At 36.1% G+C, this 26,261-nt stretch overlaps 1 pseudogene; it reads right to left on the bottom strand.

Moving 5' to 3' along the window:
• Positions 1-15,421: 15,421 nt before the first annotated feature.
• Positions 15,422-25,816, bottom strand: LOC121452509 (annotated as a pseudogene).
• Positions 25,817-26,261: the final 445 nt, after the last annotated feature.

Below are 26,261 nucleotides of genomic sequence, written 5' to 3'. Positions count from 1 at the left end.
AACCCAGGAGCATTTGCCCAGGGTTGACGTTTCCCACAAGTAAGTGGGTCTTCCTACACCAATCAAGAAAACATACCTCAGGCTTGTGAATAGTCTCATCTGGAAGGGATGCTTCTCAAATGAGATTCCCTCTTCCAAAATGATGCTAGCATTTGCCAACTTGACATAAAACTAGCCATCACATGTAGAGCATTATGAATATTAAATGGCATGGAATACATGTCTGCTGCTAACCTTACACATGGTAAATTGATGTGGGAGTTGATGTATGCTGTGAATATGTGTTATTGCCATTGGCTAATAAAAAAGCATCTTTTGGCCAATGGCTTAACAGAGTAAAGCCAGCCTGAAAGAGATATAGAGAGAGAGTAGGCAGAGTCAGGGAGAAGCCATGTAGCTGCTGCTGGAGACAGTCTCCTCTGCAGGAGCCTGCCAAAACTTTGCCGGTAGGCTAGGACCTTCTGGTGATGCACAGGTTATGGAGATGGGTTAGTTTAGAATACAAGAGCTAGCTAGAAATACGCTTAAGGTGTTGGCCAAACATTATTGCACATAATATAGTTTCTGAGAGATTATTTCAGGTCTAAGTGGCTGGGAACAAACTAACAGCCTCTGCCAACAGTAAATCTTTTTAATAATATATTTATTATTCTTCAGAGAAACTTGGATTGCACACTCATTAGGAATGTTTACTTTGACTTCTCTTTGAGTTTAGAGATTACTCTTAAACACATCAATTCCTCTTTTCTTCACCCTGTTTATCTTTTACAGGACAGGTTATCCCACCTATTAAACAGTGTATAGTTTCTTAAAGCATGGCAACATATCATATAAACATTTGATATGATGGTGGATAATTTTTAGTATAAAAACTGCTGTAAGACAACAAGAGAATAAAATAAGATAGAGATCTTTTTCAGTTTGAAGAGGGAGAGAGATAGAGAGAGAGATTGAAATAGGAAATAGCCATAGGAGTTCAGACTTGCATTAATTTTCAACAGAGGAAGCTCCCCAGTAAATAAAACTGTTATCTGCTAGTGGCTGGGAAGGTCATTTGTTCCAAGTACTTGTCGTCAATCTGAAGAATGCCGCAAGGTGTAGGTAATAATGAGTGGCCGAGTTGCTGGATTCTAATGGAGCTATATACTTAGATTTTCCCAGATCATTTGTTAGTGGGCAAAGCCCAGACTTAAGAGAAAAGCCTTGTCTATATATACTAGTTTTCTATCATTACTACAATAAAATACAACACACATAGCTTAAAGCAGAACTTGTTTATTAATTCATAGTTTCTGTAAGTCAGGAGACTGGTAAAGCTCAGCAGGACTCTGCTCTTCCTGGTTTCACAGGCTGATGTCAACGTGATAGAGGTCAGGGCAGCTCTATGCAGGATACATTTCCAAATTCATCAAGTTTTTGACAAAATCTACCAATCTGTGGTCCCTGGTGCCATATTTTGAGGTGCCCTTGCTGTGCTTTTCTCTGGTATTTTCAGGCTTTGGTCTTACCAGGAAGCTTTGGTCTGCTTGAGTTGATGTGTGTGCAGAATGAAATAAGGGTGTAACTTCAGTATTCTCTACGATATGCAGTTATCCATCAACATTTTTAAGAGATTCAGCCTTTTCCATAATGTGTTCTTTTCAAAATCTTGTTTAAAACCAGATGACTACAGATAACATGTCTCATCCTAAAGAGAGTATAAGATAATTTAATAGTATAAGCTATATAATGAAAAACACATAAAGATGTAATAATAATTTAGTATAGGGAAAAGAGATGGATAAAGTGGATTATGAGTAAAATTCATAGGTATAATGCATTAATTTAAATGAATCTCATAATATTTCCTAATATTGGGTCATAAATATGGCTCTAATTTTCCTGACATCAAAGTATCCACTTAAGGACTGCTTGGAAGTTCTTTTGGTTAAGGGAAGATGTCACACTGTCTCAAGAAGAAGGTAACTATCTAATACAATGTTTTGTGAAAACACTAAAACTAAATTAGTTAGTTCAAAAAATAAAATTAATTAATATTACTTAAAATCAATTTTAGCATTGTAAGTGATTTTATGTACTATCATTTAAGATTTCTTGTATCATAAAATATAAAAAAACAGACTATAAAAGCTTTGTGTACATTAAGTTTTGCACGTTAATTGAAGTTTGTATGAATTCTATTAATAAAGTTTGAAGGCAGAAGAAATGGGATATGTTCAATAATATCTAGTTTGCTGCTGATGGGAATTGCAAAATGCCTGCAGTTGACAGAAAGTCATGGTAGAAACAATCCTAACCTTGTCTCCACATCTCGGCATGCTGCTTTTCTCTGTAAAATTGATCTAAAGGACAAATGAGTCTTGAGAGAGGATGCTAATGCTTGTCCGTTTTAAAACCTGACCCTCCTACAGTTCTCCCTGTAATATCGATTCAGTCCACAGTGCTGCAAAAAGGATGTGGTTTGCTCTCTGGGAGTTTCAGATAGACAGTGCAAGAAACGTGCATACACATGCTATGTGTCTGGGATATAGACATTGTAGACAGTATCATTCAGGAGTTAGCTCTTTGCAATTAAAAACAAAGAGGAACTCTGAGGAAAAAAAGACTTTAATGCTCTGAATGTAAAGAAAGCACAGAACATATAAAATGCTTGATTATAGTAAGGCAGATGAATTATAGCTGACTATCAAAGATGTCACTGTCACCTTACTTTCATATGTTAGAGAGCAAAGCACAGCAAGTAAAGTATTAGCTGAATATGTAAAGTGACATTTTAAAAAGTAATAAAATTAACTTTCAGTGTTCACTATAAACCCACACTGTTTGGAATATAACAGACATAAAAATTTCTCTTCATTTTTTAAAATCTCCTCTTTCATGACTCTATATTGCAGTATTCATAAATTTTACAACAGTGCTCTTTTCTCTAAATACAAAATCACATTAAATGTTCATTCTTAATTAAATATAGCTGTTTGATTGCTAATGGATACACCTGGAAAATGAGTTTAGGTAACTTTTGTGTTAAGCTACCTCTGTTTATCTAATAATTATTAAAGTGATTTTAAAAATGAAATATGTAACTTTAAATGCTAGGAATAAAAATAGCTAATAAACCATTTAAATATTTTTGGAAGTATTTGTCATTTGTATTGGTGGACTTTAAAAACTCGCTGTTGTGAAAATTAAAGTCTTCCATGATAATGAATTCTGTACAATCAGTACATAGACTACCTTACTCTGAGTTCCTGGATGATTCAAACTTGTCTTTATAAAAATTTTAAGAAACTATTTAGATTTATAGTTGTCTTCTAGTCTAGATCCTTATAAACAAGAGCCTGGGAGATAATACCAGCATAGGAAGGACATTTGATGATTTTAGGTATGGATATTCATTTTTCATGAAGACGTAGAGCTACCAGAAGGAGGAAGAAGTCATGTGAGAACTAATTTTAATGATGAGGTTGAAGCAAATTGAAGGACCAACATCTTTAAATCTTTAAATAAAACTCTTAAGGCTACACTGCAGCACAGTAAAACCAGTAAAAATGCTGAGACTAGAAAAAAAAGTTCATGACAGCGGCCAGTGCTATTTAATGAAGACCGAGGAAGCCTTAGACTAGATAGCGCATTAGATGGGTCACCTATGTTTTTGAGCTTCAATCTACTCATCTTAAATAATCAAACGATACAGCAGTTAAACGCACTTTATAAAATCATACTACAGGATTTTTCCAAGTTCATATTTGGCAGTTGGTAGTTACAAGAATCATTAACTACTATTCTGAAATACTAACCCAAAAGAAAATTGGTCAAATAAATTTGAGCTGAGAGAAATGTTAAAAAAAAAAAGAACCTGATTATTTTAAATGTTGTGGCTTTGGTAAGTTTTTAATGATAAGCAAGTAAGAATTTATTGGAAAGACCTGTTTTGAGTGTTCATATATGAGATTGTACATCTTGATATTTTCAAGTTTTAGCCAGTTTTCTGCTATATCTTATGCTCCATTTATTGCATAGGTTTGTAAACTTCATTTCCTATCCCTTGAAGTTCCTTTAATACAGGATCTTCTACAACTCAAACTGTCAGTAATCTTCGTCTTAGTAACTGTCAGGGGACGGTGGTGAGCATAGAGTTATGTCACAGAGGGACACATCAGACTATTCTACATGTCTGTATTTCTTGGCACAGGAAGTTCTTTCAATGAACTAGCCATTGTTCTTTCTATTTAAAATTCTTTTGAAGCTGAATTTACATGTACTATAAATATTATAAAATTAGTCAATAAAATGTACAGTTAGGATTGGAAATATAAATTTTCCAGAATTCTTAGCAACTTAACATTCCTTGAACTGTGGAGGAGAAAATTTAACAAGCAAATTCCAGTAAATTTCAAGGATGTCTTACTTGTCTTGCTAGTCACTAAAGAATTCACAGAAACAGTTTCATAAAATTACATACTAATAAATACTTTAATATCACAGTATAAAAGGTGTATTAGACATTTTCAATTTAAAACTATCGTATTTTTTATATTTGAGTCCATTAGAAAATATAATCCCTGCTCCCAGAGAAGTAAATTGAGGCTCAGAGATATTTGGTAGCTTGACTAATGTATTAAAGTGGTAAGAAAGACACAAGATAAAAATTTTAATTCCAAATTCATCTCACTCCCAGTCTGCCAAACTCTTTCACCCTATAAATCTTTAACTCAGCTATTAATTATATGGTTGAGTCAGAAGAAATGCCTTAAATCACTGTGTGACGACTGTTAAGTACTGAGGACGATAATGTTTTGGCAAGTAGTAAGAATATTGAGTCAGACATCAGTAAGACATCTTAAATGATGTTTCCTGTTTAATATAAGAAGACATTTGTGAATTTAGAAATTGAATTTTACTTTTATTTAGGATAACTTTGCAATAAGAAGCACCACTTTAGAAAATCATTGGTAAAATTAAAAACTTTTAAATAAAATCTGCTTTTAGTTTAGCTGAAAACTTTCTATTAGACCGAGTCCCAGAAACATAAACATTAACCTTAGGAGTGAGGTAGTGGATTTAAACAAACAAAAATCACAATGAAAAGAAGGAAACAAATGTCATTTTCAAACACACACTCCAGGGATTGCCTTCTGGCTATTGTACTACAGAGCTGCCTTTTCCTGTCTACTAATTGATGCTAGTCACATCATACATTCACTTTTATTCTTTCCTCATCCTCTCCTGTTAACTATTATGTCCTAGTAGCATTTTCTTCAATTGGAAATTTCATTTATGTCACTAATAAGCCAAGCATATGGGATTAGTTTATTAAATCAAGGGTTTCAGACTCTTCCTCTATAAGTCAAATTCAGCCTATGGACGTGGTGGGTTCGATCCACTTAATACATCAAACGGTTTGGAACAATCTTACCAACATTTGAATTTCTGCATTTCTCTTTATAAATCAGCGGATTTTCAATGCTGGACCAGAATGACACATGGCTAGGATCTGCTGGGACAAGATATTTGGAAGCCTCATTGGTCTGTTGCTTATGCTTAACTAGTTTTCCTACCTGCTTTTTCTAGACATGAATATGTGACCCTCAAATTAAATTGATCTGAATGATAGTAGTAAAACTGGTGTACATATGATTATAAATTAAAGATTCAACATGACCTATAAAGAAGTAAACAAACACACGTATCTATTTTGTGGCACCGGAAAGTTCATGAAAACACAGATTCAAGTACTTGCAAAGAAGGACTAATAAGTAGGGAAATTCTAATTGTTTAACATTTTAGACTGGAGGAAAATTGAAGGTAACAAGCTTAGCAATGGTTGGAGCACCCAGAGTGCACGAAAATATGGCAGAGAGGATGGGAGGCACAGATGTCACAGGATTGTTCAATTGTGAGAAACACAGAAACCAGTGGTCAAACATTTCTGGAAAGAACACAGAGGGAGCAAGCCACATGCCACGAATATAAACTGTGTTTCATTGTACAATGGTCCCAAAGCAGCAGGAACTCTAAGCAGCCTAACTAAAAATTAAGGCATCAAACTGAGGTTTTTCTCTCATATTCAGGAATAATAGCTTACAAATTGAGTTCAACTAGATCATTTGCTTAACAAAACAAAAATGCCTATCAGGATAGTTGCATAAACCACAGCTTTTGTCAAAACTAAACGTCTGTGGTGTCACAAATACAACTACAATTACCCAAACTGATGGGCCCTGAGTGAACTGATTGTGTATTTGCCAGAGAAAATGCTATCAGGAAGAACAGCTGTAATCAAGGTAATCATATATAAATATATATAATCATTACATATATGAATGTATATACATGCATATATATGATGAAAAGTGACAATGAAGCAAACGAAATCAGGATTGTGACTGGCACTTTAATGGCATTTGATGGACTAGTAGAAAGAATATAGAGTCAAATACAGAAATCCAAAACCAAATGTACAAATGAAGGAATCAAGTAAAAGATGTTTCAACAAAGAACCAAAAGAAGCTCTTAGTGAAAATTCCTCAAGCATAAAATTTGATACAAAATTATTGTTTAAGTTACTATCAATCTGGAAGATAACAGGTTAAAATTTATTCACAATTCATTAATGTGAAAAAGAATATTTTTTTTTAATTTTTGAGATAATAATATATCATTTCCCTCTTCACCTTCCCTTCAAACCATCTCATATGACCTTCCTCACTCAAGAAAAAGAATATTTCTAAAGGCTTATAACAAGAGAAATGAAAAGACACTTTTGGGAAACATTACAATGGCTTCAATATCCAAGAAAACATGTCCAAGCATTTTTAAAAAGTATATTTTACTTAATTAAAATGTATTTGCATCTTATATCCTCTTCATCCACTCCCTCTAGAACCCTATACTTGCAATCCCTCCCACCTGGGTCTACTTAGTCTCGCAAGTGTGTACGTATGCCCTTTTAGGGTTGCTTGTATGCAGTTTTAGGACTGTCCACTTGACTTTAGATAACCAATTAGGAGTTCATCCCTGGGAAAGACCAATTCTCCCTTTCTTAAATGTGATTAATTCTCTAAACCTCTTTATTTAAGTTGGGAACCCATGAGATTTCCCCTATTCATATTGGTATTTGAGCTTTCATTGTCATTGTTTAGGTTTTGCTTAGTAAACATATTCTTGTGATTTCATGGGTGTACTGTTCCTGTTAAATCTAGATTACAGAGGGTCTACAGTTTGGTAGCTTGATATTGTTCTGGGTTGCCTAACAATGGATCAGGGGCTGTCTCTGATTCTATTGCCTTCTTTTGGGACCCTTTCTTCCTATCACATTGCTTTGTCCAACCTTAATAGAGAGGTGGTGCCTTGTCTCAATGCCACTTGATATACCTGGTTGATGGCCATGGGAGGCCATCTGAAGAGAAACTGAGGAGTCTCATCATCTGAGAAAAATAGAAATAGTACTTAAAGGTGTACCAGGTCCATTTATTACATTTAAAAATTCTGTTATAAGAACTAAAAAAGAAAGAATATTTCATACTACATGGTGGCGGGGGCAGCTAGGAGAGAAGGAGAAAACAGAAACTGTGGTTGGGATAAAAGAAAACAAACAAACAAAAATAAATAAATAGATATATAAGTAAATAGAAAAAAAAGGTGTTCATCTCTCAAAATAAACAAACACATCTAGAAGACATAATCTCAAAGAACACTTTCTGGAACATTGGCTCTTACAATCTTTTCACCCCTACTCTTGATTCTCCCTGAGCCTTAAGTCCAGGGGTTGTATTATAGAAATTTTAATTGGGTTGGCACCCTATGGTCAATGTTCTCTCTATTTTGGCCAGTTGTGTGTTCTGTAATAGCCTCTGTTACAACAATAAACTTACCTGATAATGGATATGAGGAGTACTTATCTGTGGATATTAGAGTAAATGTTTAGAATTTAGTTAGGAATTATAGTAATTCGAGTAAGGGACAGTAGGACATTCTCCTATAAGATCCATGATCTCTCTAGCACGGGGTAGCTAGTTAGGTTTACAGTACCAAAAATAACTTCCATCCTGTTAAGTGAACTGTAAGTCTAATTCTACAGCTGTAGACTAGTGCCAAAATTATAAATGCCACTATTGCTTTTCTCAGGGCATCTACGTTTATCATAGTTGTGATTCATAGGATATGTAGGACTGTTGATTGCTCTTTTCTCTTGGTGGCTACAGTATCATCTTCTGATACTAGGCAAACTAGTTTTCAGGAGGAGGCTTTCCAGTCAGATCCTACAGTCCTAAATCCTAATCTTCTGAAACCAAAGTAAGAAATACGTGTGTGTGCTTGTGTGTCTTTAGCAATGTGGACTTTCTTTAACTTTTAGGAGGCAACCAAGGTCAATAGCAATTTTTCTACATCCTTTGGGGAATCTTTTGAGATCCCCTGGTCAACAACTCAGAAGGTGGTTTCTCATCCATCCTACTGAGGATTATGTTAGAATGTGTATTGCTTTTGAGGGGAGCGTTGCTACCACAAGTAGAATAACATCATTTAAATCTCTTTGTGTGTATGCATGTTTGTGTCTGTGTAAAAATATGTGTTATAACTTTTATTTCACCATCTGATAAAAAAGCCATAGCAATTAAAGGCATACCAGATCCATTTCTTACATTTAACAATTCTGTTATAAAAATAATATATACATATATTTCTGTACTACATATTTGAACATTTTGCAAACACAGATAATATATTTCACTAAACACATTTTCATGAAGATAATTTTTAAATGAGGCTTGTAGTTTTAATCTATATATGCACCTGAGGGTATCTTGTTGGTGAACAAGAAATGCTTAGATGAAATTTAAAATACACAATTAATTTGTGATATTTATTTTATTAAATATTTTCCTATCTTTATTTTAATAAAACCAATTTGATCTGTATTTAAGATATTGGATATTGTGGTCCATTAGTAACACTGAATAAAAAAATTTAAAATTAAATGTAAATGAAAATCTATGAAGTTAATTTATCCTCATCAAAATATAAGGCAATGCAATTTTTAAAATGTTAACACCATACCTCAGTGTATTTTTCCAAAGGTATTCAAAATAGCACATTAAAAGAAGATTAAAATACAATTATAGCTAATCAATTTTAAACTTCAATGAAACATTTAAATACAGCCAAGTATTTACATATTTCTGAACATTTAAGAACAAATTGTTTGTAATTCTAGTATTTAACTCAGCGAAATTGCCAATGTACTAATGCCTCAGGATACGCATATACAAGTGGAAGAATAATGTGTTTAGTATTATACACTCTCCAGGTGTAACTGCTGTGGTTGCATGGTAATTACACTAATTGTAATCAAATGTAGATCACTTTAAAAATCACAAAGCAGCAAGACAGGGACTGTTCAGGACTTCTGGGATGGGACAGTTCATTACACATGGGTCAGTTCCATTCCTCTCTCTGCAGCAATACTTTTTTATTTACAAGACTTTTTATTAGACTTTAAAAAAAACATACCAATCCAACTTCCTACTCCCTTCTTTCCTCCCATTCCTTCCATACACCCTCCCACCCGACCCCCATCCAATCCTCAGATAGGGTAAGGCACATTGCTTTGTGGAAGGTCTAAGGCCCTACCTGCTATATCTAGGCTGAGCAAGGTATACATCCAAAAAGAATGGGTTTCCAAAAAGTCAGTACATGCAGTAGGGATAAATCCTGGTGCCACTGCCAGTGGCCCCTCAGTCTGCTCCAGCCATGCAACAGTCAACCCACATTCAGAGGGTCTAGTTTGGTTCTATGATTGTTCCTTCCCAGTACAGCTAGAGTTGATGAGCTCCCATTAGTTCAGGAAGACAGTTTCTGTGGGTGAACCCATCATAGTCTCTTTGCTCATAATCTCATTCTTCTCACTCTTCAATTGGACTTTGCGAGCTCAGTCCGGTGCTCCAATGCGGGTCTGTGCCTTTGTTTCCATCAGTTGTTGGATGAAAGTTCTATGATGATATTGAAGATATTCATCAGTCTGACAACAGGGTAAGTCAAGATAGGGCCCCCTCTCCTCTATTGCTTAGGGTCTTAGCTGAGGTCATCATTGTGGATTCCCGGAAATTTCTCTAGAACCAGGTTTCTTCTAACCCCATAATGGCTCCCTCAATCAAGATATCTTATTCCTTGTCCTCATCTCTGTCCCTCCTCCACTTGACCATGCCATTCCCTCATGTTCTCCTCACTCCCTCTCCTTCTCCCCTTGTCTTCTCTTTCCACCCTCCCTTCTCCCACCCCCATGCTCCCAATTTTGTCAGGCGATCTTGTCTGTTTCCAATTTCCAAGTGTATCTGTATTTGTTTTCCTTTGTGGCTACAGAGTAACTATCTCTACTGATAAAGGAGCCTACCTCTCTGCTAGTCTAGTTTGTGAAGGACATAGGTATAAAGGCAATTTTATTGACGGTGAACTAAGATTGCTTAGAACCAGGCAAACAATATTTGAGGCATTAAAGTTGCCAATGAATTGTCTGGGGAGGCAGCTATCCAGAGCCAACAGATTTTAAGTCATGGGTCTGCCTGCCAATGCAACAACATCTTTCTCCCACCGGAAGCTGGATTCACGTACAGTCTTTCTGCTGTGGCTTGTTGCCTAACAGTGAACCTAAGTAGATTCAGTTTTAGATAATTTCTCCTATGACTCTTTTTCTAGTACCTGCACAAGGCATGTCTTATTCTCATCGTATATTTTACAGATCAGAAAGACTCCTTTAAGATATCTGAAGGTATTCCAAGCTTTCAAAGAAAGAGAACTTTTGAGATAATAATTAACCATTAAAGACTAGAAAAGATTTCTTTTCTTAAATATGACAGAAGATATGGAGACGGAACAATAGTTTTTCATAGGATCTGCTGTTTTGATAGGGAAAAATTGAGTACTTTCAGGAAACAGAAAGAAATCATATCCACTTCTTTTTTTGTCCGATGGTTATTCCCGAGTTAAGTATATCCTTCAAGAATAATCAGCAAGTGACCTTGACAATAATCATAGAATGTAGTAAACACATGTGACAAATAAATGTAGGCTTTGTGTAGTAAGGAAGATCTCAGATATTAAAATAGTATGCATACCTCTTACTCTTTATATATGTACATACGTATAGTGTATGTGTCACGCCACCTCCTGTGGAGTCTGTGGGATCTCTCCCAGAGGCTGTGGCACAAACTTCAAGGAAGAGTGCCCGCAGAGAAGGTGTGTGTGTGCTGTGCTTCCTGCATGGGAGCCCTTGCACCTTTGGCATTACCTGCTTATGTTCTAAGGAACACAGTCTTGTTTCTTCTGAAAGGGAAGATAATATGTTGAAGTTTCCAGAGTCTACTGATGAGACATTGCCATATACAGGAGTATATGATGCTAATGGAGGAAGGTGGGTTAACATTAAAGGCAAAAAGGTTTCCAGGTTAATGTGGTGCTTGGTAAATAAAGAACAAAAGGCAAACTTAATCAAGCAATTAAGACAGATTTAGTGAAGATGGGATAAGGACAGAAGAGAGAGATAAGTGCCTGTAACATTTTGAGATTGGTTTGGGGGAAGGTTTGAAAGGGAGTTAGAAATATGGAGAAGGAGAAGGAAAGAAGAAGTTCTGCATAGATTGCAGAAATATAAAAAGACTGTAGACAGTGTGACTATTAACCACAACCGCTTGCCCTTAGCTCAAAATGCCATGAATTCATAGCCTAGATAAAGATTTATATCTAAACTAATGCCAAGCCATGTCTAGCATGACCAACCGCAGACTCACCCCAGGGACATTGTCTGATGAGATTCTATTCTGATGTATATAATACATCTGATGATATAATAATTCTAAGAATAATCTGTATCGCATGAAAAAATAATACATGCTTTTAAGCAATTTTTTTCTGTATAAATGATGAGTCTCATGCCTAGTAAAGATGCATTTAGATACAATTCCTTTGAGTCATGTGTCTGTTTGTCATCCGTCGGCTCGTTACCCACCTTTTCCTGAGGCCCTGTCTCATCGGTCCCAGTGCCCCAACTGAGCTGGTCTATCGCATATATATGTGTGTGTGTGTGTGTGTGTGTGTGTGTGTGTGTGTGTGTGTGTGTATGTATGTGTGTGTATATATATATATATATATATATATATATATATATATATATATATGATACAGGAAAACACCAACCAAAACTTTAGCTAAAATTATTTTAAAGATTTGAATATATAAGTGCTGTTTATCTCTACTTATGAGTCTAAATATATTATTTTTAAAATTAAGATATGTCTGTGTGTGTGTGTGTGTGTGTGTGTGTGTGTGTAAGGGAGAGTGAGAAAAGAGAGACCACAGAACTTAGAAAATGGCTCCATCAGAACAAATCAGGAAGCACCATTTCTCCATGGCTTCTGCTTTAGTTCCTTCCTCTAGGTTCCTGTTCTACTTGAGTTCCTGCCCAGACTTCCCTCATGGATAGACTGTGATCTGAACATATCAGCCACATAAACACTTTCCTCCCTAAGTTACTTTCGGTCACAGTCTTTATTAGGGAAATAAGACGCAATCTAGGACATGGGCCTTGTCAGCCAGAAGAATTGAAAAACTTGTACATAAATATTATTGCCCAATGTAGTCACATAATGTCATTAAAGGGATTTCAAATCAGCACCATAGATGGCTTAAGAAAGGAAGATAAACAAGACAGTCTCTGATCAATTCTGTTGAATAGCCTTCATACAACAAAATTGAGTAGATTTTTGAGTCTACAAATAATTACAAAGGCACAATAAATGATTTCAATAAATTTATAAAACTTATTAAAATTGCCATATAATAATTAGTATCATTTTATGAAATGTAAGTTTCTGTTTGTTTTTCAAATTTCCTTGCAATTATAGACCACTGTGTCTATGTCAAGCATACTATCAAGCTAGTAAATATTCATTGAGATCATCTGCAAGGTAGTGCAAATTTATGTTTTTAAGGACATAGTGGTGGTGTTTATTCAGGGCACATTTTTTTAAATGTGCTACAGTCAATATCAAACATGTGGGCTATCAAATTTATTTAGACACATTTTGAGAAAAGAATTTCATAATCCAATAAATTTAGCAAGCACATAATAATTTATCGCTTCTGGAAATTAAAATAAATATTTAAATGTGCTCTTCAAAAAGTTTTTTTTAATTTTAAGTTTATATATGAGTTCCTTCATGGATGTATGTACGTGCATATGTGTATGTATTCATGTGAATGTATGTATGTCAATGTATGTATGTGTACCACATGAGTAACTGGGAGCTAATATATGGCCCTCTGCAAGAGCGGCAAGCACTCTTAACCACTGAATCTTCTCCTCATCCCCTTACGTGTGCTTTTTAAAATCAGGTCAGAGTTAACAAGATGGCTAAGTAGATAAGAAGATACCAGTAGATCTGATGAGCTGAATTTTATCCCTAGTACCCTCATGACAGAAAGAAGGAATTGACTTCTGCAAGCTGTCTTATGACCCACATGCACATACCCTGTCATGAACATACACACAACACACACACACACACACACACACACACTAAATAACATTTAAAAACTGAAATCAGATCAATGTCACATAAAATGGTTTAATTCCAAAAACATTATACCTTTGCATTTTGCATACTTGGCTTTATTGTGGTGACAGATCTTAATACAATGAATGAGGATTCTCATTATCTATAGAATTACAGCAGTTGAGCTAGAAGAAATCTGCTTAAATCTTGCATAATACATTCAGAAATTCTAGAAAAGAGTTCATGGATGGCAGTGTATTTTGTATTCCAGAAGAAAACTGCCTCAAGTTGTTTTCCCCTTATGATTCATGTTTATGCTTTGGCTCTGAATCATACATGCAAACAGGCAGCTGAGTGTACACTCTCAGCTACTAAGCACTTTTTAATGAAGCAGACCACACTTTGTTTGAACATGCATCAATGTTTATGGTTTTGTTTCATGACAGCATCGGAATAAGAATCATTTTGGCCTAGAAAAAAAATTGAAACCTTCCGGTAATGAAGGCTTCAGAACAGGATCAAGCATCTCTACCGGTTCCATCACTCATTTTATCTGCTGGTCTATTTCTTCTCTCTGGAGTGTGTTATGGAGTAACATATTGCCCTTTCCATTATTGAATGTGCTCTTATCCTGGCATTTAGGAATCTGAATTTGGGATCATTATAAATCTAGGTGTTGATTCTTGCATTTGTCCTTGTTTGAGGGGTATTTTGTTCCTTTGTTTTATGTTTCTTATCTTATCTTCTGACATAGGTGGCCCAGGATTATGGTGACTAGTGAGTGTTCAGGTCCAATGTGTTTGTGGGGCCATTGGTACCTAAATCCGACCTGACCTTCTGTAAAGCCAAAGTCTGTACCTATGGAGTCTTCTGTTTTTACTGATGTGAGCTGTACTTGGGCCTATGGAGTCTGCCCCCAGGAAGGATGCTGAGATGGGAAGTGTCAGAGTAATTCCTGGATGAATAGAATCCAGTGATTGGCAGTGGTCCAGCTGGCAGAAGGATCACTCACTTGCTAAGGGTTGTATTTTTGATACTTATAGACAACTTGTTCCAATTAATAAAAATAACTACAAAAAAAAGAGATATGCCCTGAATAGAAGTTATGAGTTAGTATTGCTGTAAGATAAAGGAACCAGTCAGGCGGTGGTGGCACACACCTTTAACCCCAGCACTCGGGAGGCAGAGGCAGGCGGATCTCTGGGAGTTAGAGGCCAGCCTTGTCTACAAGAGCTAGTTCCGGGACAGGCACCAAAAGCTACAGAGAAACCCTGTCTTGAAAAACCAAAAAAAAAAAAAAAAGATAACGGAACCAATTAAAGCTACTACAGCTGAGGTATTCCAGAGATCCAGCCAGATATGAATAGGCAGCTATAGTATCAACATGTCTGTCTCTACATGGGTAAGTTAGTTTACTAAGAAAAAAACTATCCTCATCAGCCACTGGTGTGAAAGGATTTGACACTTCAGAACCTCCTTGTCCAGGTTCCACTGGCAAACTCATCTCTGGTTTTTTTTTTTTTGAAGTCCTACTAGTCGCACAGGGATAATGGAGGATGAAGCCAAGAGTTGATTAGAAAGAGGCCCATCTCCTTCAGCATCCACCTGTGAACTTTCTTCTAGCTGGTCGTCTATAGGAGGGTCCATCAGCACTCTGTGAGCTCTTTCTGCAGCAGCTGCTCACTTCTACTTCATATAATCTTGAGTCCAGTCTTCTCATCATCACTTCTGTTGTTTGTAGATGGTGTCTCATCTCCTTTTCTGGAGACTAAACCAAAATCTTCACTATTAGAGTAGATAACGGGTCTGAAGAGACACTTATTTTTCCAACAGAAGCCTTGTCATGAGTAGAATAAGGCTCAACTCATGAATGGTTAAATATCTTTTAAATGCCATTTTGATGGTAGTTTTCCCAATGTTTCAAAAATTTCTTCTGTACATTCTTTGGATACATCACCAAATCCACTCAAGAGAGGTTCATCATTATCTTCGTCGTCATTATCTTTTGGAGGAAAGGGGATCATGGATCTCTGAGATCCAGACTGTGGCAGGTGAGCTAAAGGATTGGCTGTAGCTTCTCTCCTCTCCTCCTCCTTTTCTCTCTTTCTCTTTCTCTCTCTCTCTCTCTCTCTCTCTCTCTCTCTCTCTCTCTCTTTTACGTTCCAAACACACAACTTCATATAAACTGGTAGCATTATTCTTCCTCTCCTTTTGCCTTTTCTGCTTCAGTTTCAGAAAGAGATTTTCAGTAGTGCTGCATTTGCTGAAGGGCCAGAACCACCTTTCCTTAGGTGAGCAAACTCGAACTTTCATCTCCAAGAGAAAACAAACAGGTCCCTCTACTCCTGTTATCAACAAATCCACAGCTGTTGTCACGAACAACACCTTATTTTTAGTAGTTTCTTCATTCACAACTTGAAAATGTGGGGATTTGGATTCCAGCTTCCAGTAAGAACATATCATTTTCCATCTGAACTTTTGCCCGTAGACTCCAAGTTCAAAAAATGCTTATCACTATTTTGGACATCTTTTTATGGGCTAAGGAGAAGACCAAAGCACCTTTCAACGGCAAGTTATTTGTTAGCTGTTTGCTGCACACAGATGACAATCTTCTTTTCAATTCTGTGGAAGTTTAAAACATTGCTGTTCATTGGGAACAGCACTTAAATAACATTTATTATCATCTTCTTTTATTTCTAAAGGCACAGAGAAGGTAAAGATGTCACTGTCTGGACTCTGTGGCATGGCAGTGGCTGAGTGTGGGGTCTGCTTGGCAGTATGGCAGAAGGCAGTGGCAAAACTGTAAAGGATCCAGCTTATAGCTTCTTGTATTTCACAGCAAAAGACATGTATCCTGAAGAGCTCTGCTTTATAGTGACTTTCAGTGAATGCAAAACAGTCGCTTTCAGGAGTTCCCATCACATCCTCTGACACAGAAGAGGATCTTGTAGATATGGTAGTTTGCTATTTCAGTGTTGGTCTGACAGTTCCTTCAGATATATTCAACACTGAGAGAGTCATATCCAGAGAAATCTGACACTGACTTCTCAAGATGGACATCACCCTAAAGGCTTCCACTTCACTCCGGGGAGCATTTACTGAGGCACAGCCTAAGAAAGTTGCTGCAGGAATTCCTTTAGCCAGTAGCCTTTAAGCTACCCATCCACTTGATCATGGCCTCTTATATTATATATGCTAATGAAAGCACATGTCCGACCTCTCTTCCAGCTATGGGATTCGGTTGCTGTTCCCAGTTTGACTGTAATCAATGAGTCTACCCCTAAATAAATAACCCTCTATTATACTCAGTTCTGAGCTAGTGTGGGATTTCTTTTAAGCATCCATAAATTAGTTTATAATTCTTTTAATTTCCCCAGATTTTTTGTTTCCAAATGAATGTGAAAGTCTTCATATCAGTCCTCTGATGTCATAACTAACTACAAACTTCCATGTGTCATGTGGTTCAAATAAACTGTAAGTTTATTTTCTCACACATCGGGAGTCTTGCTAGCTGAAATCCCATAGATCGTGCCACTAAGCTGGTTTGAAGATAGAAATCTATTTTTATTGTTTTTTTTTTCTTGAGGCCTAGTTCCAGCATCTGCTTTTTATCTCTGTGCCTTCTCCATTGTGTATCTCTAAAAATAAATAATTAGGTATATGTCTGTCTATCTCTATGTCTTTGTAGGCACCTTTTCATGTGTAAGGAAGAGCACAGATTCTCTGGTAACCTCCCATGTGGATATATGAGTTCAACCTTTGGTTGTTTGTCCTTGTGTGAGACGGGGTCTTTCCATCTTGTATGAGGTCATCTCTGCCGATGCCGAAACCATGTTTGCTCTTATGGAGTCTGCTGTCTCCACCTCCCATCTCTCCATAGGGGTGTTCTGGGATCAAAACCTGGCACTACTGCTTCTAGTTTGTCCTCAGCTTTGTTCCACAAAAGCTTTTAACTACCGAGTCAGCTACTCAACTCCTCCACCAAAAAAAATGTTTACAAGAACATTTTTTAGTGGGTTTTGGGCTAAACAGCAGATATTATCTTTTCAATATTATAAATTTATTAAATTCTCAGGTACTTTTTTTCCCCCAAGGAAGTACCATTTTCAGGCTCCATTAGAATAAGCTTTTTTTTTTCTTTTGTGTAGAGCTACCATTTCACTCATTCTGAAACTAGTTGGTGGAGTTCGCAGAAGGACATATTGTAGTTTTGGTTTGATTCTTTTTTGGCTCACCACCAAGTAGTCTAATATCTCATGAAATTCTTTATTCATATTCAATATCAAAATCATGAATGCTTTCAGAAGCAAAATATTTAAAACATGCACAAGACACTTGCAAGGCAGCTCCCTGCCTTACCTTGTAGATCCTCTGGTTCCTGGAAAACAAAATTCTCAGCAGGATAAGGAACTTGTACTGTTATCTAAATCTTCATCCAGAAAGTCTCGCTAAATTGAAAATAACTATTGGTCAAAATAAAAATTCTTACAAATACAAGCAATTTACTTTCTAGACCAAGTTCCCTTTGTTTTGGCAGACTGGCAATTATTCACAAAGAACTTTCAATAAGAATAAAACACTTTGTATTGCTCTTCTGTAAACTATTATTATCATACTCCCAAAACAACTTATCTGGTAACAATCATAAAAAAATTCATGCAACAATGATCAAAGATTTAAGTCTTGTGGAGTCCTTTACCTTTTAAAGTTAACTTGCAAAAATTATCAGTGTCCTTTTTATTTTTTTGCTTCTTGAAAGTTTGTGAGACTGGAGAGCTGACTCAGTGATTACAAGAGCCTATTGTTCCTATAGAGGACCTGAGTCCTGTTTCCAGCATCCATCTCAGAGGGCCAACAAAGGGTGGTAACTATAGCTCCAGGGTTTCTGAGCCTCTTCTGGCCTCCTCAGGAACCTGCACTGACATGCACATACCCAAACATATTTACGTGATTAAAAATAAAAGAAATATTTTGCAAATAATAATAATAATAGGAAGAAGATGAAGATGAAGATGATGATGATGAAGAAGAAGAAGAAAATATCTATACTAATAATTTTGTGAGTTTTTACATTTCTACTTACTTATTTAATAGCGTTTCTTGATAAAGGATATTGTGTTGTCCAGTGTGGCGCTGAAATGACTGTAAAAACAAATGAGCACAAGCTTCCTGACCATCCTACTTCTGCCATCCATGTGCCCAGACTGCAACAATGAATCTCCCCAGTCAGCTCAAGGCTTTGGTTTTCTTATGAAATACGAGACATTCATTTACTGTGGCATGTAAATTCAGTATTCCTTTCACTTATTGGATTCATTTTTCTCATGTCATCAGTTCCCCTTGTCTTTCTACTTATTCTCAAATTATAAAGAATTGAAAGTTTCGTGTTCATCATTTCTCTGAAATTGCATAGCAATTTCAAAATCATGTTATCACCATTAAAGTGAATCAAATAATCTAAGACTACCTGGAAACAGTCACTTATAATGCCTACTTTCAAACACTGGACATATTTTTCACTAATGGATTTCTTAGGAAATGGTAAATATTTTATGTATTACAAAAACTTCATTCACTAATTAAACCTCCATTTCTTGTAGATAGAATCTTATTGATTAGGTGTCTTTCATTCTTAAGGACTATAACATTGCTAATTGATATAAAGAAATACATACAGAGTTATAGTAATAAAATCTGACATGAGATTATTACAAACACTTAGATAACATAAAAGAGCCACCCAGTTCAAGGTGCCTTCATGTGGGAAGCGCTAAATTCCCCTTAGCCATTAGCCACCATTCCAAAGGAATGAGAGCTCTGTTTAATTTTTTTACAGGTCATTTTGGCATTTAGCCTCTTCTATCTAATCTGGCATGACTCTTAAAACAAAAACATAGGAGCTTAGACACATCCAGGAGCTAGGGATGATTGCTACAGGATGCAGAAAGGACATATTTAAGGGAAAGCTGAAGAATGTGTCGGTCAAGCTTCACCTGTACTTTCCTAAAGCACAGGAAACCCATTATCCCCATACTCTCCATGTGTTCCTCACATTTTCTTCTCTGTGACAAAATTCCAGAGAAAACAAGTGAAGGAAGGAAGGGTTCATTTTGACTTATGGCTTCAAGGGTTTCACTCCAGGCTCACAGGGTTCCCTTGCTTTCAGATCTTTGGCATAGTCAAAACGTGGCAGAAGAGCATGAAAAAGAAAAGCTGGTCACCTACTAACAGTCAAGAAAGAGCCAAAGAAAAGACTGACCCATCACAATATGGTCCAGTAATATACTTCCTCTAAAGAGGAATAATTTCTAAGAGGCCACTAAGTATGGAAATGTCAATGAAGGCGCCCATTGTAGAACTTAATGCTGTCTTGACCCAATCTCTGAAGTTACACCAGCTGTGGACCGAGCTTACAATACATGATATTTTGTGGAGACTCTTCATATTCAGACCATAGCACTGCATTTGAAATGTTTGCTTTTAATACCTTTAACTATGCCTTCTAGACTGAAATACATAGTTCATAAGCCAGGGAATAACCAAACTATTGTTAAATAGTTTTTTTTCTTTGATAGAAGATAGGTTTTTTTTTTTTCTTGTCTTAGAGATCTGTTTCTGAGACACAAACTATTTCCTCATTATTAGCTTCAGCAGCAGATTTAGCTTTGTCATCTTAACAGGTTATGGTGCAGCTACTGGAAGAGAGTTAATTGGTGAATGAGCAATTGGCAATCATAAATTAGCATATTCATAAGCGCGGAGGCTTTACTCTCATTTAGAAAGATGGTGAAATGCTTTGACTACATAGAAGCCATTTTTTTTTTTTTTTTGAGCCTTTGGGTAGGAGACTTCTCCCAAGGATAAACTGTGAATATGCAAAGTATCTGTGAAAACTAACCTCAAAAAGCCAAATAACTGCTGTTGATGTTGTCGTTGTCACAATGATTTGCTGATTAAAAGGAGCTGATTGTTCAAGCAGCTGGATTGGCAACTCAGTATGGGGTTGGTCTGTAAACCTGTGAACACAGAAATTTTCTGTTCTGGGTAGGTAAAGATTTCATCTTCTCCTAATCATTAAAGATGTGTTTTCATTAGCATATGGAGTGAAATACAAAGGCTGGGTCTTAAAGAAATGAAACAATTTGTCACCGCATGTGACAAGTCTTCCTCCCTGTGATAATGAGCACTTGTTTGGGAGAGGAAACTGCAAAGAACTGGAAATTGAAATATGAAGAAGGAAGCTGACTCTCCCCTCACTGAAACCAAAGCTGTTGCTTTCAAGTGTAAATCCACCATTTATTATGTCCCCTGGTGAAAGAAAGGTAGTATTCTTTGTGTATTAACTATGACCTTGAAAAATCACAAAGGAATGTACTCTGCCAAGGGTAAAAATGAAGTAGGCTTAACAAGAGATTTTCTGTTGTTTAAATTATCTAAGGAAAAAAGAATTATCAAGCCTTTGTAAAAATGAACTTTGGTTCCTTTACTAATTATCAGCAGGACAATTCCATCACTGATTATTTGCTTCACAATGCAAAGTTTCCAAATCCATATTATACTTAAAATAAGGTTTATTAAATTGTATAATTATAGTACCAAATTGCATCTGATATTTATGGAAACAGAACTGTTTACTGTTCCATAAATGAGCAGTATAAAATGGAACTATCTGTACTCTGAGGAAATCTGGTGAAATTACAAACAACATAATTGCTTCTCTTACCTTTGGCCGCATCTTACAAAGCAGAACTATATAAGATCCTGAGGTGTTCATCGCTGCTTATAAAACATCAGTAGAATTTGCAGAAGGAGGTTAACCAGGAGGATTGGGATGTGGAGTAACTATGAGATTGGGACATTGCACAATTGTGGATAAATGAGGAAAGAAGGATAGGAAAAGTAGATTGGGCAGTTTAAGTATAAGACAGTAACCATTTCTACTAAGAAATGGTCTGATGGTAGGCTCTCGTGAGAGCTTCCGGGAAGCTCTTAATAGTTGCCATATGAACATAGGACATTACGGTCGGTCAGCAAGGGCAGAGTCCACATTGTGTAATTCTTACTTTAAGAGATTTCCTGCCCAAACATGAGTTGATAGCTTCCTTGCTGCTTGTAAGCAGGAGTAGTGGTGAGAAGGAACATAGAGGGGTAAGGAGAGGGAACCAACCTGTTCATCCCAGTACCTCATGCAACGACCATCAAAGAATTAGAGCAGACCCTCCAATTCTGCATTCCCAACATCCAGCAGATGCCAATTTGGGCCAATCCCAGGTGGAATCTTGAGAGTGTGGAATTCTGGGAAACATTATATAAAAGAAGGATGACGCACTGTAAACTGTCACTTTCAGTCTCACACAATATTGCCATATTTTCAGTTGTTTGAGTCTGTTCTTAATATCACTGATATGGGTATGTTATTTCATTACGTAGGTTTTGCAAGCTTTGCTACTGCTTCTTATTTTTCCTAAGCATTCTTTTTCATTTTGCTTTCCTGAAACATTATGAAATGTATAAAGGGTCATATTTTCTGTTTATTTATTTTCTAACATGTTTTCAGATTTATGCATAAAAGCTATTTTGTTTTATGCTAATGTTTCTAGAAAGTGTTTGGATGGAATAAATTCTATAATTAATTATCCTATGTTTTATAGGCAAACAGTTGTTATCTGTAGAAATATTTTTGTTTTTCTCCCACTGTTTTGAAAATCTAGAATAGGACTTACAATGTGTGTGTTGTCTTTCAGTCAGTATGATGAATTACATAAATGGGTGTTCTAACAATAGATGATCTTTGTACCACTGCATTCCTAAAGAAAAATGTTAAATGGTCTTCTGCATGAAATTTTCATTCTGATAGTTATTTATACTGCTTTTGATCAGTGAGAATATTTAGACATTTTTTTTTGGTTTTATGTTCTTAATAGTTTGTCAATGTAGGTATCAATGCCAAGTTTATTTCCATATAAACACTGCACAGACTTATGGATTTCCTGTATTTGTAAACAGTTATCTAATGCTGGAAATAACAATTGTTTGAATTTAGAAATATAAACATCTGGGCCTGATGAATTATGTATGTGTTTGTGATTCTGCTGATAAAAATAAGTGAATTTTTCTCTTCCAGAAAATGTATCTCACTATAATGGTTTATCTATTAATATCTTATCTGTTATCTGTACTGATTAATTGTTGTATTACTTATTTTTCCATTACTGTGATAGAACACCATAGCCAAGACAACTTATAACGGAAGCGTTTATTTGGCTTTACAGTTACAGAGGTTCACAATGGTTCGGGAGGTGCATCAGCCTGCCACAGGCATAGTAAGGGGGGGAAGGAAGCTGAGATATGACATTCTCAGCCACAAGTATGATGAGAACAGGAAGTGGAACAAGATTATATGCTACCAAATGTTAACCCAACAACATATTTCCTTCAGCAAGGCCACGTCTCCATATCTACCAACCAGAAATCTCTCTGGGGGACATGTTTTTTTATCAAACCACATGATTTTATATATAATATTTGTTAATAAACAAATGATTAGTATAATAGCAATGTTCGTATTTTCTACGGTTGCTGGATAGTACATTCTGGAAAATTATATTTCTAGTCAGTCTTCCATTTTCCTCTTATTTGTGCTGCAGTAGAATAGAGAAAGGAGTATTAAGTTCTAAAAATGTTCTGCTTTACTTGGGATACTTTCATTCCACAGATTTGTTCAAATATCTGTCCTTTGGGCCAGTGAGATGGCTCAGTAGGAAAAGGCAAAGGCTACCAAGCCCAATGACCTGTATTAAATCCACAGAACCCGTAGAATGGAAAGAGAGAAGTGATTTCACAAAGATGTCCTCTGATTTACGCACAAACATCTTGGCATAAGAATGACTATACACACAAAAAAATGAATAAATGTGCTAATAAATAAGTATAAAACATTATGCCTTAAAGTGAATTTAAGTTCACTCTAAGCTCTAGCAGAATATTTTAGACAACTTCTCACATGTGTTGAAATCCCTGCACTCACCTCCTGGGCTGTGGAAACTGAGGGGACTTCAAGAGGGCACTGAGACCAATCGCTGCAGAAGAGAAGGAGTTTATTAGAAGCGTTCTTAATGACATAGACAGACAGACAGGCAACATCATGGGAATTCCAAGGAGAATTCAGGCCTTAGTTCCAAAGACAGACAGCATGGCATGGCCTCTAAAGAGAGAAATCAGAGCTCTTGTGGCAGAGTAAGCCTCTTCTGAGTGTTCTGTGAGGGTGGAGAAGGAGTCCTGCAGCAGGAATCTGAAGTCAGCTTCTGATTCAAGGGAAAGAAAGAGAAAAGAGAATGGGCAAGAGGTTTTGTGGCTTTGACATAAACAGGCTTCCTAGGTAAGGTAGTTCAGCGTCAAGATTGTCTAGGAACTAGGGACTTACCAACATTGTCAGGGTAGGGTGCGTGCCAGCATCTCTTCAAACAGAAAGGCTGCTGCTTGAATAGCAACTGGATCCTAACTTTTGTTTCTTTACAATGAGCTTGTTAAAACAGAAGTGCCTGGTCTGAGCTGAGGTCTCAAGATGTCCCCAAATTTCAACACTGTGAAATTGGGAGTTTGCAAATGTCCTTTTTTTTTTTCCTCCTGGGTTAGCTATGTTAAAAATCATGCAAAATAAATCACATTAGAATATCGTAGTAACAACATTACTTGTTCTGACTGACCATGAAAAATTTAAAATAAAGACTTTTAAACATACCATATTTCACTTAGATTAAATTATCAGTTACTTTGGAGTGCATTTCCCCTTAATTTGGTTGTAGTATTCATTATCCATGTTCATATTGATAATTTATCCCAGCATTTCTCAGTTATATGTTCATATTGATAATTTATTTCTACATTTCTCAGTTGTAGGTTCACATTAATCCCTTCGATTAGTTAATATTAAGATGTTAAGGCTTTACATTTGAAAACACATCTAGCCTAATGTGACTTTAACAACATAGACATTGACATTTATTCAACCCCTTTCTAGAAGGCCAACAACCCTCGCTACATTCTTTATTTATGTAACTTTTACATTAAATCTCCTTCATTTAGATAGCTTTCTGGTTACATTTTATCTTCCATTAAATATTATATGAATATTTTATCTCCATGGAAGATAATAAATTTTGCTGATATGATTTAAAATAGCAAAATTCTGTGCTTAAAAAAATGATTTTCCCTATCAGTTTCACTAGTATGAATGTTAAACAACTAACTCACTCATAGCTAGATCAATTCAAAATCGAGTATATCTTTATCTGTAGCCAATAAAAGCAACACGTGGACAAAAGGTCCTCCGACTCCACTAATGTACCTACTTTCCGGCAGATACACTTTTCAGTTGACTCTAGTTTTGATATGCCCTTACATAAACCTTATAAAAAGTTTTGTCCACCTGTTTTGCGGGTATTTCAGTTCCTATCTTCTGGGTATTAGCTAATCAGAAATCCACAATCTCTCCCCAAAACTGCTACATGATACAGAGAACTTTAGTAATGCATTGTGGTGTCTGCTTTTCCAGTGCCAATCAACCTTGAATAATGGCCATTTTCCAGTCTTTTTCATAGCTTATGACATTTCATTGTGACCTTGGATTGTATTTCCCTAAATTGGTAATGGTCTAATGATCAGACACAGATTTTTTTAGTTGGTGGGCCATTTGCTTATTTTTATTATTGATTGACCTTTGCATATTTTCCTTTATCAGACGTTTCTGTCAAACCTTTTTCATTTATACCAGATTGTTTTACTTTCCTTGTTGGTTGATAAAATTTATCTTTTATCATGTACATCAAGCAAATATGTTCTCCCAAATCCAGGATTTAAATATTTGAACTATTCTATTACTGTAAACAAATTTTATCATTGTTCATAATTTCTAGATGATTTTATTGTATATTTGTGTGATTATTGTTATTACCTTGTGTATATGTTTATGCACATCATGATGCACATGTGGAAGGCAGTAGACATATTCCAGGAGTTGTTTCTCTCCTTTCAACTCGGTTTATCAGGTTTACATAGTAAATGCTCTTATGTATTGAACTATCTCACTGACAAACACTTAGTGATTTTTCTGTCAGTGGATGGGATAATTCAATTCTAATTCAATTTTACACAGACCAGAAATTGCAGACTATATAATTTAATTCTCTTAAAATGATTAGAAATTATGTTATGTCCTTACCTTTCCTCAAGCCATTCAACTTCTTTGAACAACTGTTTGCATTGTACATCCTTGAGAGATGTTTTCTCTAGCTCTTTCTCCTAATGCAGTCTCAAAATCTCTTCTGTCTGTAGTTGAAATATTTAACTATAAATATTCTGAGTCTCCACTTCTCAAGTACTGAGATTATAGGTTAGCATCGATATCCCTAATCGAAAGATCAAGCCCAAACTTATGCTTTCAATACAGATGCTGTTATCCTTGGATTGTTTCTAGTATTTATACATTTGCTTCATTTTAATTTTATATATGTATTTGCGTGTATCTCTGCAAGTGTCAGGAGCCCATGAGTGAAGCCAGAAGAGGGTGTGGATGCCTTTGAGCTGGAGTTATAGGTAATTGTAAGCCATCTTACCAAGTGCTGGGGTTCCTTGGCAAGAGCACCAGGGGCTCTTCACTGCGGAGACATCTCCCCAGTCCCAATGTGCTTATTTTCCATCTTCCTCTGGTTTTGC

This window comes from Microtus oregoni, unplaced genomic scaffold, assembly GCF_018167655.1.
Source record: "Microtus oregoni isolate MIOR12 unplaced genomic scaffold, Mior012 000009F_ref0000495, whole genome shotgun sequence".
Lineage (NCBI taxonomy): Eukaryota > Metazoa > Chordata > Mammalia > Rodentia > Cricetidae > Microtus > Microtus oregoni.
Note: the sequence above shows the minus strand (reverse complement) of the source record. Positions and strands in the feature narration are given on the sequence as shown.